We start from the raw sequence: 13,245 nt of genomic DNA, 5'->3' as shown, positions 1-13,245 counted from the left end.
AGCTTGCAAGCCTGAGTAGCCAGAGGTTGAGTTTCAGAATTCCATACAAAAGCACTGGGCTTTGTTACTTGAAGATTTTCACATCAAATTTTCCAAATCTATTTTTTCAAGAAAGTAGATCTTTTGTTTGTTTTTATTAATTAATATATCTTTAGAAATTTTCATTTTATTTTGTGTTTATCAACTCTATGAAGCCTAATTGTCTTTCTGGGTTAATGTGTATAGCTTTCTTTCAGTCTGGTTCCTAACTGTTGTGATCAAGTGGGATCAGAACCTCATGAGAGACAGCTGAAGATGCAGGAAAGAGGGAAGTGTGACAAGGGGAAGAGTGACAGATAATAACACCAGTAAGTTTTTGGAGAGAGGAGACTTTATTAGGGAAATATGATAGGCTTGTTTAATGTTAAGTACTCCTTTGAAATTTATGGTCATCGTTCTTCAACAAGATCTCTCATGTATTTTTTTTCAGTGTTCAGTTGCTAAGTTTAGGAACATGGAAGATAGTAGTTTAGGAGCATGGAAGATGGTTGACTTTTACCTGAAGTGGAATTTGCCAAAGTATGTATAGGCATTTCAAATGCTAAGGAGGGAGCATCACTCTTGTAAACATCTCTGAGCTTTCACTGAAGTTTTGACAACCTATTGTTTCCTTTGATATAAAAATATACCTTGGTATTTATCATCATTAAACCACTAGACCAGCAAATACAAAAAACATTTGTTTTTAGTTCACTTCTCTTAAAAATGATCTTGTTACTATTCACTCTGTCTCCACCCACCCACTCCCGGAGCTTAATTTCTTTAGCTTTTCTACTTTATTTCCTTACTTCCCATTTTCTACCCCTAGCCAATTTTACTGGCTGCTTACTTAGGGTTTGTCTCCTCTGTAAGATTTTAATTTATTTGCATTTATTTTTTTATTTATTTTTATTTGTTTGTATTTTTAGTGGAAGTGATAGGAAATTTTTTTAGCCTATTTTAAAAATAACACAGACATTTTATAGAATTCCACACATTTCTGGAACTTAGTAAAAATATTATGTTCAAGGTTCATGGTCTTTATGCTCCACAAAAGAGCTGTTCATTTCTAAGAGAAATCCAACAAACTGTCTATCCTGATCAGTGTCAATGCTGTAGCTGAAATCCCTGGAAGTAGCAAGGAATTCTGTAACACTACTATCTCATTACTTTCTCTCCTCTTTCTGCCAACTGAGCCACAAAAATAAATTTCTCAGGCTTATTTTACTACCTGAATATGAATGCAACTATTGCTCAATTTTTCAACAATAATCCTTTTCTTGTGGGCTGTCAGGGCCTCAGTTTTGTTTGAGCTGAGGTGACAGCCTTGGTTTTTGTTCCCAAACCCACATTCCATCCAAGAAGTGTAAATACCTACATATCTTGGCTTGTGTTGTGTAGCATTTTCCAGTGGAGAAGCAGAACATATATCCCTACTCCATTTGTTTTGACCTTGGTGAGGTGATTCATTTGGCAAATGGAATGTTTCTGGACGTAACAGGAGCCCAGACTCTAAGTGTATTAGGGTGTTGATTGGCTTCTTTGCACAGCTCCTATGTAGCATAAGATGAGTATGCTGTAGGAGTAGTAGTGCCACAATAAGGACCTATGTGGGACAAACATAAAAACATACGAAGCCTTGTTCTGCAATGTGGTCAACTCTGCCCAGATCCAGCAGTTATAGTTAACTTAAATGTCTGTAAGTGAGGAACAATGACTTGGTTTTGTTAACCATTAAGATGTTGGCAGCTGCAGTTTGGCACATAGTAATACAAGTGGCAAAATGCCCAGCTGGAGGATGAATCATAATTAGGCTAAGCAAATACTCTTGTTGTTTTCCCAAATATTTGATTTCTAGATTCTCTTGAAGTTGTAGGTGGCTGAATGACCCAGTCTTTGCTGTTATAAAAAAAAGTCATCTATTCATGCCTTCTGGAGATGCTTTTGCTTCTCTGGAAAAAGAAAGAGTAGATGCCAGAAATTGTCATTCCCCCCCCCCCCACATTGTCATCCATTTTTATTAATGGAAAAGCTAGTGCCCCAAAGTAAAAAGAGAGTAAGATGAGAAATAAAGAAAAGAATCTCTGTTCAAATAGGCAATTCACTTTTCAAAGCCAGTCTTGAATTAAGACGTGAAACACATCCTTAGCTGTACAAAAACCTATTCTTGGTACTGGGCCCCAGTAGAATTTCTCCACGCTAGACATGGCTGCCTCCAAATCAGCTAGGAGCCTGGAGCCTTCCAGTCCCGCCAATCTATCACCTTAACTCAGCTGATAGACCAAACTGGTGGAATACCAACAGGAAAACAAAGACAGAAATTACTTGAGAATGAAACAGGATAAATAACTCATGATGTCTTCAGACTTTTGGTGATAAGTAGGCTGTCTTCTGCTTTATCTTCCAGGACTAACCTCTGTAATTTGAAACTTCTCACAGTTGACTCCATGATAACCCCTTGCTGAGTTTGTACCATCTCAATGGACAGGTGCGCCTGGAATGTGTCCAGGGAGTGCTAAAAACAAGGGCAGCTGGGTGGGAATGGTGACAGGACAGCTTCATAGATTGAACATTGAACTTTGGAAGCCGGAATCCTTCAGCAAAGAAACTGGTAATCTCTTTTTGACCAAGAAGTTGGCCTAGTTAATCATGGGACCAATGAAATAATTAAGCAAGAGTAGAAATATTTCTGGAGTGCATTTGAAGTTCAAATTAACTTCAAAACAAGAAGAATGAATGATGTTGAAATGTGAAGATCAGTAAGTAACCAAGAGAAGATTTTAAGGATGGATTATATTGCCTTCCAGCCTTGGTGATCTCGAATTGCACACATTCCACTGCCTGGTTACACTAAGTGAACAAGATGAGATAAAATTTGATCTCCATACTGCTGAGCTGGTTTGTATGGCCAGATCTGCGTCCTACAATGTATAATGCTTATGGATTGCTGTAGAAAACTGGATATAGGCAGCAATAAGTATTTCAACGTACCTGAGGTAGCTGATGAATCTGGGAATTTTTATTTATTTATTTATTTATTTATTTATTTATTTATTTATTTTTGCCAGTACTGGGCTTGGGCTCAGGGCTTGAGCACTGTCCTTGGACTTTCTCAAGGCCAGCACTCTGCCACTTGAGCCTCAGCACCACTTCCACTTTTTGCTATGTATGTGGGGAATCGAACCGGGATCTTCATGCATGCCAGGCAAGCATTCTACCACTAGGCCAAACTCCCGGCCCGAATCTGGGAATTTTTAAAGAATGGTGTGATTAATAAATCCTTAAAACTGTTCAAGATGAAGATGCTGATGAACAGAAAGCAATTTGTTGAAGAAGGAAAGAAGCTAAGATCTTTCTGGTACACACACACACACTCACACACACACACACACACACACTATTAGAGACAAGTGAAAAAGTAAGAGAATTTTTTAAAAAGACAAGACTAAGGTAAAGAGAATCCAGCTGCCTATGGTTCTACTTGTGATAAGAACTTGAATTTAGAGTAGCCACTGAGAAAGCATCTTCATCAAGAGATGACTTTGTCTTGATGACAAAGTTTGAGCCTTTCTTTACCTGGATGTATCAAAATGGCTAAGGATTTTTACTTTTACTTTTATTTTTTTCCAGAACATTTTAAATGATGCTCTTCTTTAGTTCAGAATCTGTTATTTGTCAGTGGCCCCTACCTACTCTGAAGAGATCTCACGAGTGAAGAAAGTTATGGACCATGCAGTGAAAAATGTTGCTTTTCTGAAAGCCAGTGAAACCAGTTTTATCAAGTCCTGGAGGGCTTAAAGATGCCTTAACTTTTGCACAATAGAAAGGAATTATTGGCAGCTGTTTAAACCCTTCCGTCAGCATTCTTGTGGTCTTTGAGAGTCTTGCTTCCTGACTTAAAAACAACAGCAACCACAACCCATACTTAACTTGTAAAAGTCCTCTATTATATATGTATATATATATTCTTTACAGAGGTCAAATATACATAAATATATGTATATACATGAATAAATACATAGAGGAATTCTTTTCAGAACATGAGTGTTTAAACCATGATTTTTCATCTACTGTAATACTTTTACTAAACTCTAGAAACAAAAAGCTCTTATTAATTCTGGAAACAAGCACAGCAGCTAATCCTCAGTTAATTTATTGGACAGCTGAGTCAAAATGCATGTATACTTATTAGGAATCATACCATATGACTAATTTGGGATGCATATTGTTCCACGTTTGTTTAAGTGTCCATTTATCCTCCTTGAGGTTCAGTAGAGTGGTAGAAGAAATGAATAGTTATAACATAGTTTGTGTTGTATTGTACAGGATTGGAATTATATAGTGGAATTTACTGCTCATTTCTCCAGGATGATTAAATAGAGTTTTAACCTAACTAAAACTTTGTTAATTTTGCTTACAGAGCTTTGCACCAAATCATTCATGATATAAAATATTTACAAAATATCATTGTTGAAAAAAGGTGATGCTACCATGGTTTGCGCCTCAGCTTGGAAAGTGATGTTAGCTTAGATCTTATCACCCACTTACTGTTGCTATTTCCCAGGATTCAAGTTATGCTATAAGACATTGCTAAGCCTTTGATTCATTTTATGTAAGTGCTTGATATTGCCTGGTTTAAGAAGTTTCAACATCTTAATGAGATTAATGCAGTGATTAAGTTAACAAATAAAAAAGAATCCTCAGATGTCAGTATCCTGGGTAGCTAGGATTACAGCCTTGAGCTACCAGCACCCAGCAGTTCTTTCTCCCCCCCCGCCCCCCACTTAAAACAAATCAAACATAAAGGTGGGCATGGTGGTGCATGCTTGTAATTTCAGGTCTGTTGAGGCAGTATGATCACAAGTGCCAGGTCAGGCTAGGATATATAACAAGATCCTGTTTCAAAAAGGCAAAACACCACCCTGTCCAGAAGTTAATATGCTTTTGTAGAAACAACAAACTTGAAAGTCTAGGGAGATGTAGGGTTTATATTCAATAACTGAAAAGTGAAAGGGTCTCAAGAATCTGGGGTCCAGAAGTCCCAAGTCTTGGACGGAATAGATTGAATAAGAAATTGGAGCCAGGTCAGAAGACTTGGAAGTCTGAGCTGTAAACTGCTATTTTAGGAGCTGTACCCAGCCAAGGAGCTGTGAATCTTCCAGAGGTCTGTGGGAGTTGAATCTTTTTTGTGAAGCAACAAACAACTACAGACCAAATATATTGCCAGACAGAACCAAGACAGAAGCAGCCCTTTCTAGCTAGGTGCTGGTTGGCTCATTCATGTCTGTAATCCCAGCTAATCAGGAGGCTGTGATTTTTTTAGTTTTTAAAGATTTTATTAACATTGATTTTTTACATCATATTTCAAATGTCAAGTTTAACAAGTATTCAAGAATAGGATCTTTATATGCAGTCACTGGCACATAAATTTAAGAACAAAATTAAAATTAAGCTGAGTTTGTATGACATATCAATCTATATAACATTATACCTACAGAGTATATATCCCATCATAAATTTTTATGTCTGTGTAGTTATATTTATATCTCCAAGATCCTGTCAATGACCTTGAGTACCTGAATATTGAGTCATCATTCTTGTACTATTTGGATCTAATATCCATGTATCAAGGAGACCATGAGCTTTTTGTTTTTTGGTCTTGACTTATCTCACTCAATATGATTTGCTCTAGTATCATCCACTTTCCAGCGAATGCCATTATTTTATCTTGTCTGTTGGCTATGTAGAATTCCATTGTATATATGTACCACATTTTTTGTATCCATTCATCTGGGTTATTGTGAATAGTGCAGCAATGAACATGGTTGAGCAGGTATCCTTATCACATTCTGGGTTATGATGCTCAGGATAGATGCCCAGGAGTGGTATGGCTGGGTCGTAGGGAAGGTCTATTTTTAATTTTTTGCCTTCCAGAGTGATTGTACTAGTTTACATTCCCACCAGTAGTGCAGTAGGGTCCTGGAGGCTGTGATTTGAGGATTGCAATTTGAAGGAGGCATGGCAGGAAAGTCTGTGGGACTTTTTTTTAAATCTTCAATCAACCACCAAAAACGCTGGGAGCTGGGGTGTGGGAGAATGACAGCCTTTGGAGAAAACAAAAACCAAACCAAACCAAACCAAACAAACAAACAAACAAAAAAACCCCACACTAAATGGCAGCCTCCAGGTCCCAAGTTCAAGCTCCCAGTACTGGAAACAGAAAAAAAAAAAAAAAGCAAAAAACAAAACAAAAGCAGCCCTTCCGACTATGCTCTCAGTGCCACATTTGTCTACAAGGTGGATGGGGACGTGGCCAAATTCCAGGCATGAAGGAAAATCCCGAGACTTGAAACCATCATCTCATTGGCTTCAATATCCCAGGGTGGGAACTTCAGGATGGCATCTGAGTCATTTTCTTGGCTCTGTCATTTAACGGATTAAAACATTCTGAAAAATACAAATAGAACCAAAAAAAAGCAAAAAATGAAACCAATTCCCAAACTTTCAAATCTCATTATCTGTTCAATGACCTTAAGAGAAGTCTTCAATGTTCTTTTTTTTTTTTTTTAAAGTTCCCAATCCCCAACCTTCAGCACAATCCTGCAATATCCAATGGGTCTTCCAATAAAAGGCAGAGTCAAGGGACATTTCTTGTATACTGAATGTTAGTGTTTAACCCCATTGAGATCCCCATCAGATTTCCTGTGTTGAAATCCTAACCGCTAATATGATGGTCTTGTGTGGTGAAGCCTTTGTTTGCTGACCACATCGCAAGCATAGAATATTTTATGAATGAGATTAGTGTCCTCACAAAAGACACTTCATGCCAGAGCAGTCAATGTAGCTTTATAGGAGAAAGATTGCTCTACTCAGACATAGGCTCTGCTGGCACTTTGATCTTGAACTTCCTATTTTTCAGAACTACAAGAAATGATTTCCTGTTGTTTCTAAGACACTAAGTTGGTGGTAGGTATTTGGTTATAATAGGCTGAATGGGCCAAAAAAGCCATACAATGGCTAGTCACAGTCAAGAAAAGGGAGGCATCTGTCACTAGGTGTGTATTAAAAGCAGGCAACCTCAAAGACAGAGGCATTTTCTAAGAACGGCAGTATTTATTTGGTAACAAGTGATTACTATGATGGGAATATTCAGGCCACATTAAACTATCAGTATACTAAAAAAAATAGAGTAGGGAAATTTTTTAAAGAAAAAAATGAGATGGTTTCATTGCAGCACTATTTACCATAGCAAAGATGTGGAACCAACCTAGATGCCCCTCAGTTGATGAGTGAATCAACAAGATGTAGTATTTGTACACAATGGAATTCTATGCTGCTGTCAGAAAGAATGACATCGCCCCATTAGGAAATGGAAAGACTTAGAAAAAATCATATTAAGTGAAGTAAGCCAGACTCAAAGGAACATAGGCTCAATGGTTTCCCTCATTTGTCATAGTCAGTAGAAACCTTTGGCTCTCATAGCAGAGATTTGCAATAGAGAAAAATCTAGATACAAAAGGCCATATAGTATGATGCTAAATGAAAAGATCTCTAGGATATAGAAACATAAGCCATATAATGAGTGATTGTTGTCCTTAATGTACTATGTTATCTCTCATCTCTTTTGCTGTCCCTTGGTTATCTCATATTGTTACAGTATCTCACTTTGTTTTCTGATATATTGGATACGTTTGTATTTGGTTATTTGAAATTGGATAAGGGAAGGGGGGAAAACAAGATGAGGTGTGGAGATGCAGGGAGGGAAATGGGGACCAAGACATGAGAAAGGTTATCAATGTATGTGAATTAATGCACCTTCTATCTGGTGAATATAATGTAACCTTTCTATTAATTACAATAAAAATATATGAAAAAATGAGATGGTTGACATGAGCTATTTTGACACATTAATCATGGCCCAGAATGATTTCTCATAAGAATGATATTCTGAGGCTTCACACAGTTTATTTCCGGCCTTGCTACTTAATCTTGCCTCCTTTGTTTCAATAGGAGAGTTTTAAGATGTTCATTTACAGGTTAAGGTGTTCTTTGCATGAATCTCCAGACTGTATGCCAGAGGGCAACAATTTTTGATTAACTTGTCCTCAGAAATTGAGAAAACTGAAAGAAGTTACAAGGCTAGGCTGTATGAGCTGCAGTTAGGCTGCTTCTGTCCTAGAGATGTTAACTCCCAGTGTGTATAAATACAGAGTGGGCCAGTGCTAAGGGTTGAGGGTTAGATGGGGTCCCAGACATGAAACAAATCCCACAAGATCACTGAAGTTTCTTTGCATCCCTAAGAGAAAAGTGAGAACAATGCCCCATATTTAAGGCCTATCAGGCATCATTTAATACACACCTTATAGTAGAGTTACACGCCAAAATGCTATCTTGCTATTTCTATCTAGTAGGATAGACCACTTGAAGCCCAGAAAAGTTAGGTGAGATGCCAAAAGTCTAAGTGCTAGTAAATCCGGAGATCTAACCTATCAGCTCCATTTGGCTCTAAGACCTGTGTTTCCTTAGCCATTAGAGTTCATAAAATCAGCAAGGGTTCCTTCCTTATCACATGACATCACCTGCCCATTCCCCACGGCATTTTGTAAATACAATACTGAAGGTCTCAGAAATCTCTTCTGACAGGGTTCTACCCGCATCCTCAGCCTCAGGAGGCCTTCCTACATCATCCCAATCTTGTCATAGCTCTGCCTACCCTGCACAGCATCCTCACACTTCTCAGCTGGTGAATGCTTGGAGCCTGTCCTGGGGACAACCACCTGCCTCACTGACAGCAACCATTGCTATCTCAGCTGGTAGGATAGAGCTGTGCTTGTCAGATGGGATGTGTAGCAAGAGCAAGGCTGTGGGATTTCTGAAGGAAAAAGATTTTCAATTTACTTTCCTATGGGAGCTAGGGCACAAGGTCAATATTTGCACTTAAAGTGCTTGTTTTCAGAGCACATATTAGTCTTTCCGTTGAAGTAAGTAACCATTAACTAACGAGGATGATCAAAACTCAATGAAACAATAGGAGGAACTGGTACTTTCATGTTTGATTATTTCATCTTGTGAACCATGTCTTCTGATCTCCCAGGGAGTTTAAGCCAAAGGAGTATTTTGTCTGAAGACAGGAAACTAAGATAGCGCTATCTCCAGTTTCTATACATGTGTTCTAACTGAAATGTGAAGGACTAACAGGCTGCATGGTTTTGTAGGAAATGCAATGGGCGTGGAGGCCAAACAGCATCACTCTGACATCTAATTTAGTTTATGGTCAGAGAAAGCAATGCTGCAATTTAGACATGAACTATAAATCAGATATTAAGCAGTTCACTCACGGTTTTTAGAAATAAAACTTTAAGTCATTGATTACATCAATGTGGTTGAGGGGTCCATTTTGACTCTATGATACTTGTTGCCTCAAAGTACACTGTCAAACCATGGTTTCTGCTCTTTCCCTTTAAATCGCACAGGTATTCATCAATAATAATCCACCAGGGATCTTAAACTTTCCTTAGGTCTTCTTTCACCACCACAGTGAGGTTGCTGCACTGACAGGTTACTGGAGACTGAATGCAGTTTCCAGCTTGCAAGTACTCTATCACTGGAACTATGCCCCTCCCCCTGCATCTTCCCCAGTCCTCCTGCTTTTAGATATGATCTCAAAGTTTTGCCCAGGGCACAACCATTCTCAGATATTAAAAGCACAGACTATAATACCCAGACTTGGAGTCACTTTTTTAAAAAATAATTTTTATCCTCTCCGATAAAAAAAATAAATACTAAGCAAATGATCAAGACTTTGTTCTTGAACAGCAATATCTTAAAATAAATAACATTATCTGTGATACTGAGGGCCTGGGCACTGTCCTCGAACTTTCTCAAGGCTAGCGCTCTACCACTTGAACCACAGCACCAATTTCAGCTTTTCTGTTCATGTGGTACCAAGAAATTGAACCCAGGGCTTTGTGTATCCTAGGCAAGCATTCTACCACTAGGCCCAATATGGAGCAGCCCTATCCAGCGAATTAATTTTTCTAGTCAAAAAAATACGAGCTGCACACACTCTACTTGTCATCTCAAAATTACTCAATGTTGCAAAGTCTTCTAGTTCTTAAAACTGTATTATCTGCTATCCTGAAGAGGGCAATGTAATTGATGGGGAAGAATAGAAACAAAAGGGGAAAGTATTCTGCAATGCTAGGAGAGGAAGGTGAGGTTTCTGTTCCTTAAAGACAAGGGCCGAAAGGAGGTAGGAATGCTCTATGCATCTATGACCTCTCAGTCACCAAGGCACGCTTAACCCACTCTGCTCAACTGCCTCTTTGGGACTTTTTCTTCCAATTCATCTTTACTTAACGCATTTTATCTTGATTTCACTCAGCAATCATATCATTTTATCCATCAGGTGTTACAACCTTTATTAGTGTTGAGAACATTCACAGTCCTTTCTACTAGCTGTAGTTATTCTAGTGTGTTGGGAAGTTATTTCTCTGCATTGCTAACAACCAATTAATACTGTTCCCAACTGTTCACCAGAATCTTGACACTGGTGTGGTATGAAAGATCATTTCATGGTTACCAGCCAGTAATGCAAAGCACCATTTTTAAGATACAGTAGCCTCAAAAAAAAATTGGTAACATTTTACAAGACATAGTTACATAAACATTGGACATTATTGAAAACGTCCTGTACTTTCAGAGCAATGAAATTGCTTTGTATAATGTCATTATGTACATCAAGAGGGAATCTGTAAATTAAGGACTTTGGGTGATACAATGCCAATGCAGCTTTGTCAATTCTAATGCAACATTCTGGAGTAGATGTGTGCATGACAGAGGAACAGGCTAATGGTAAGGAGGGAGGCTTTGCATGTATCGGGAATGCATTCTGGCAAATTTCTCTATCTTCTTACTTTTGAACTTAAAACTGAATTTTTGTAAAGGAAAAAAAGGTCATAAAACAAAAACAACCTTGCAAAGCAACCCAAGACTGCTATGAAGCAATGTTTGGGGCATGGCATAAATGTTATCCTGGAGTAGCAGTTTTATTTTTTTTTAAGTTACGATGGTCCTTCAAAGATAGTCCTAGGCACTCGCCATGAAATATGAAGAGTAAATAGAAATGAAGTACTGATATGTCTAGAACGTGGAAGCTAAGTGTTATAGATGAACCTAAGTTATGTCTACCACAGGATGGTGAGTTGAAGAAATGGTCCCCCAGATAGTAGCACCATAGGCGTTAACTGGCTCTTGATAGTGCTAACTAACTTCATTAATGGATTAACACAAGGAATTCATAGCTGAAAGAACTATACAGAGGTGTGGCCTCATTGGAGAAATGGGTCAATACAGGCAGGTCCTTGACCTCCTTGTTTGTCTTCTTCAAAGCCACCTTGAGGTAAACTGCATCCCATCACATAAATCTTGCCAACATTATGTACAGTCTCATTATTGGCCAGTGCAATTCAATGAGCTATGAACTAAAATCTCTGAATCTAAATCAATCTGTTCTTTTAACTTTTTCTCAGATATTTGCCATAGTAGCCAAAAAAAATTCATTGATATGAAATATTCTTAATGGGCAAATTCACAGAAATAGAACAATTAGTTTTTGTTTAGTGTCTGGAGTGATAAAATTATAGTAAAATTGATTGTTCTGATGGTGTACACCAATGTAAATAAATGTTCCAGACCACTGAATTGCCCACCTTACATGCCTAAGTTATATGGTTTATAAATTCTACTTTAGTAGAATTTATCTAAAAATTATCTAAAAATATACATCTCACTTGCTTACTCAGACATATTCAGTTCTTTAGGCTACTGTCAGGAAACATGTCTCACTGCTCTGTAGGGAAAGTAATCCAGCAAAAAAACATTTCACCCTCCATATGGTGGTACCTCTTTCTACATTGACAAGAGGTGGTTATCATAGACAACAGATGGTCTGTCTTCTTGATAGAATGAGGGAGCCCTCGGGTCCTGTGTTGTTCATTAAATTTTATCTTGCTAGGGATAAAAGCAAGGGCCTTACACAAGCGAGGCAAGAGGTTAAGCTCTGAGCCACAGCCCTAGCTTTTCTCTCATGTTACCATTATTCACCAGGCTCCATATTTACAACCTAATCATTTTGCAGAGCCCCAAATACTAAAAAACTGGTTAAGCTGGGCATGGTGGTTCACGTCTGTAATCCTAGTTACTCAGGAGACTGAAATCTGAGGATGAAGGTTCAAAGCCAGCCAGGGTACAAAAGGACTGTGTCTCTTATCTCCAATTAACCTCTAGAAAATGGAAGTGGGGCTTGGCTCAAGGGTAGGACAGTAGCCTTGAGCTGAAGGACTCAGAGACAAGCTCAAGCCCAGGGGTAGGGCCAGCTGAAGAGCTCAAGCCCCATGACCCACAAAAAATAACAACAAAAAAACTGGCTGAGTATGGATTCTGGGGGAGAAACAAGTGTTCAGTCTACAAGCACATACTAAACAGAAGCACCTAGTAAATGGAGATGTACTCATAATGGTACACTCTGCTGTTCCTTTGCAAACTTTTAATTACTACCAGAGGATTGGAAAACTCAAAATACCAAGTAGGTAAGATTCAGTAAGTTCTTCTACTTAGATTGTTCACTACTAGCAAAATACATTGGGGCCAGGTAACTTGAATTTTTAATAATTTTGGCTTTGGCGCTTTATATCATTATATAATACATTCTGTAAAGTCTGTATGTGATACTACAAGCTCATAATACCTCTAAGAGAGATAATAAATACACTAAGAGGAATGAGTTACCACTAAAGTATATCAGTTCAGTTCATATCTAGCCACCGAATCAATTTTGGCATCAAAATTAAAATAGCATGAGCAAAGCCTTTTGATTTTGAAAACTTTCATATTTCCAAATTGCAGGTAAGGGATTGTGGGTCATTTAGGTTATAGTACCAGCATTACTATACAATAAGGCAAATATGTATGCTTTAAAATAAAAAGTGGCATGTGATAAATATACCTAGCAACTGTAAAGCATGAAGCATGAAGTTTCCTGTAATTCTTTTTTTAAAAACAAGTCCTGTAAATATTTAGTATTTTAAGAACAGAAACATTTGCTGGGTATTGGTTGTTCATGTCTACAATCCTATCTACTCAGGAGGCTGAGTATTGTGAATCTGAAGAGTATCCTTGAAAGCCAGATATGACAGAGAAGTCCACACGATTTTTCTCTAATCAGGT

This window comes from Megascapheus bottae, chromosome 21 (assembly GCF_031878675.1).
Source record: "Megascapheus bottae isolate mThoBot1 chromosome 21, mThoBot2.hap1, whole genome shotgun sequence".
NCBI classification, from domain to species: Eukaryota; Metazoa; Chordata; class Mammalia; order Rodentia; family Geomyidae; genus Megascapheus; species Megascapheus bottae.
Note: the sequence above shows the minus strand (reverse complement) of the source record.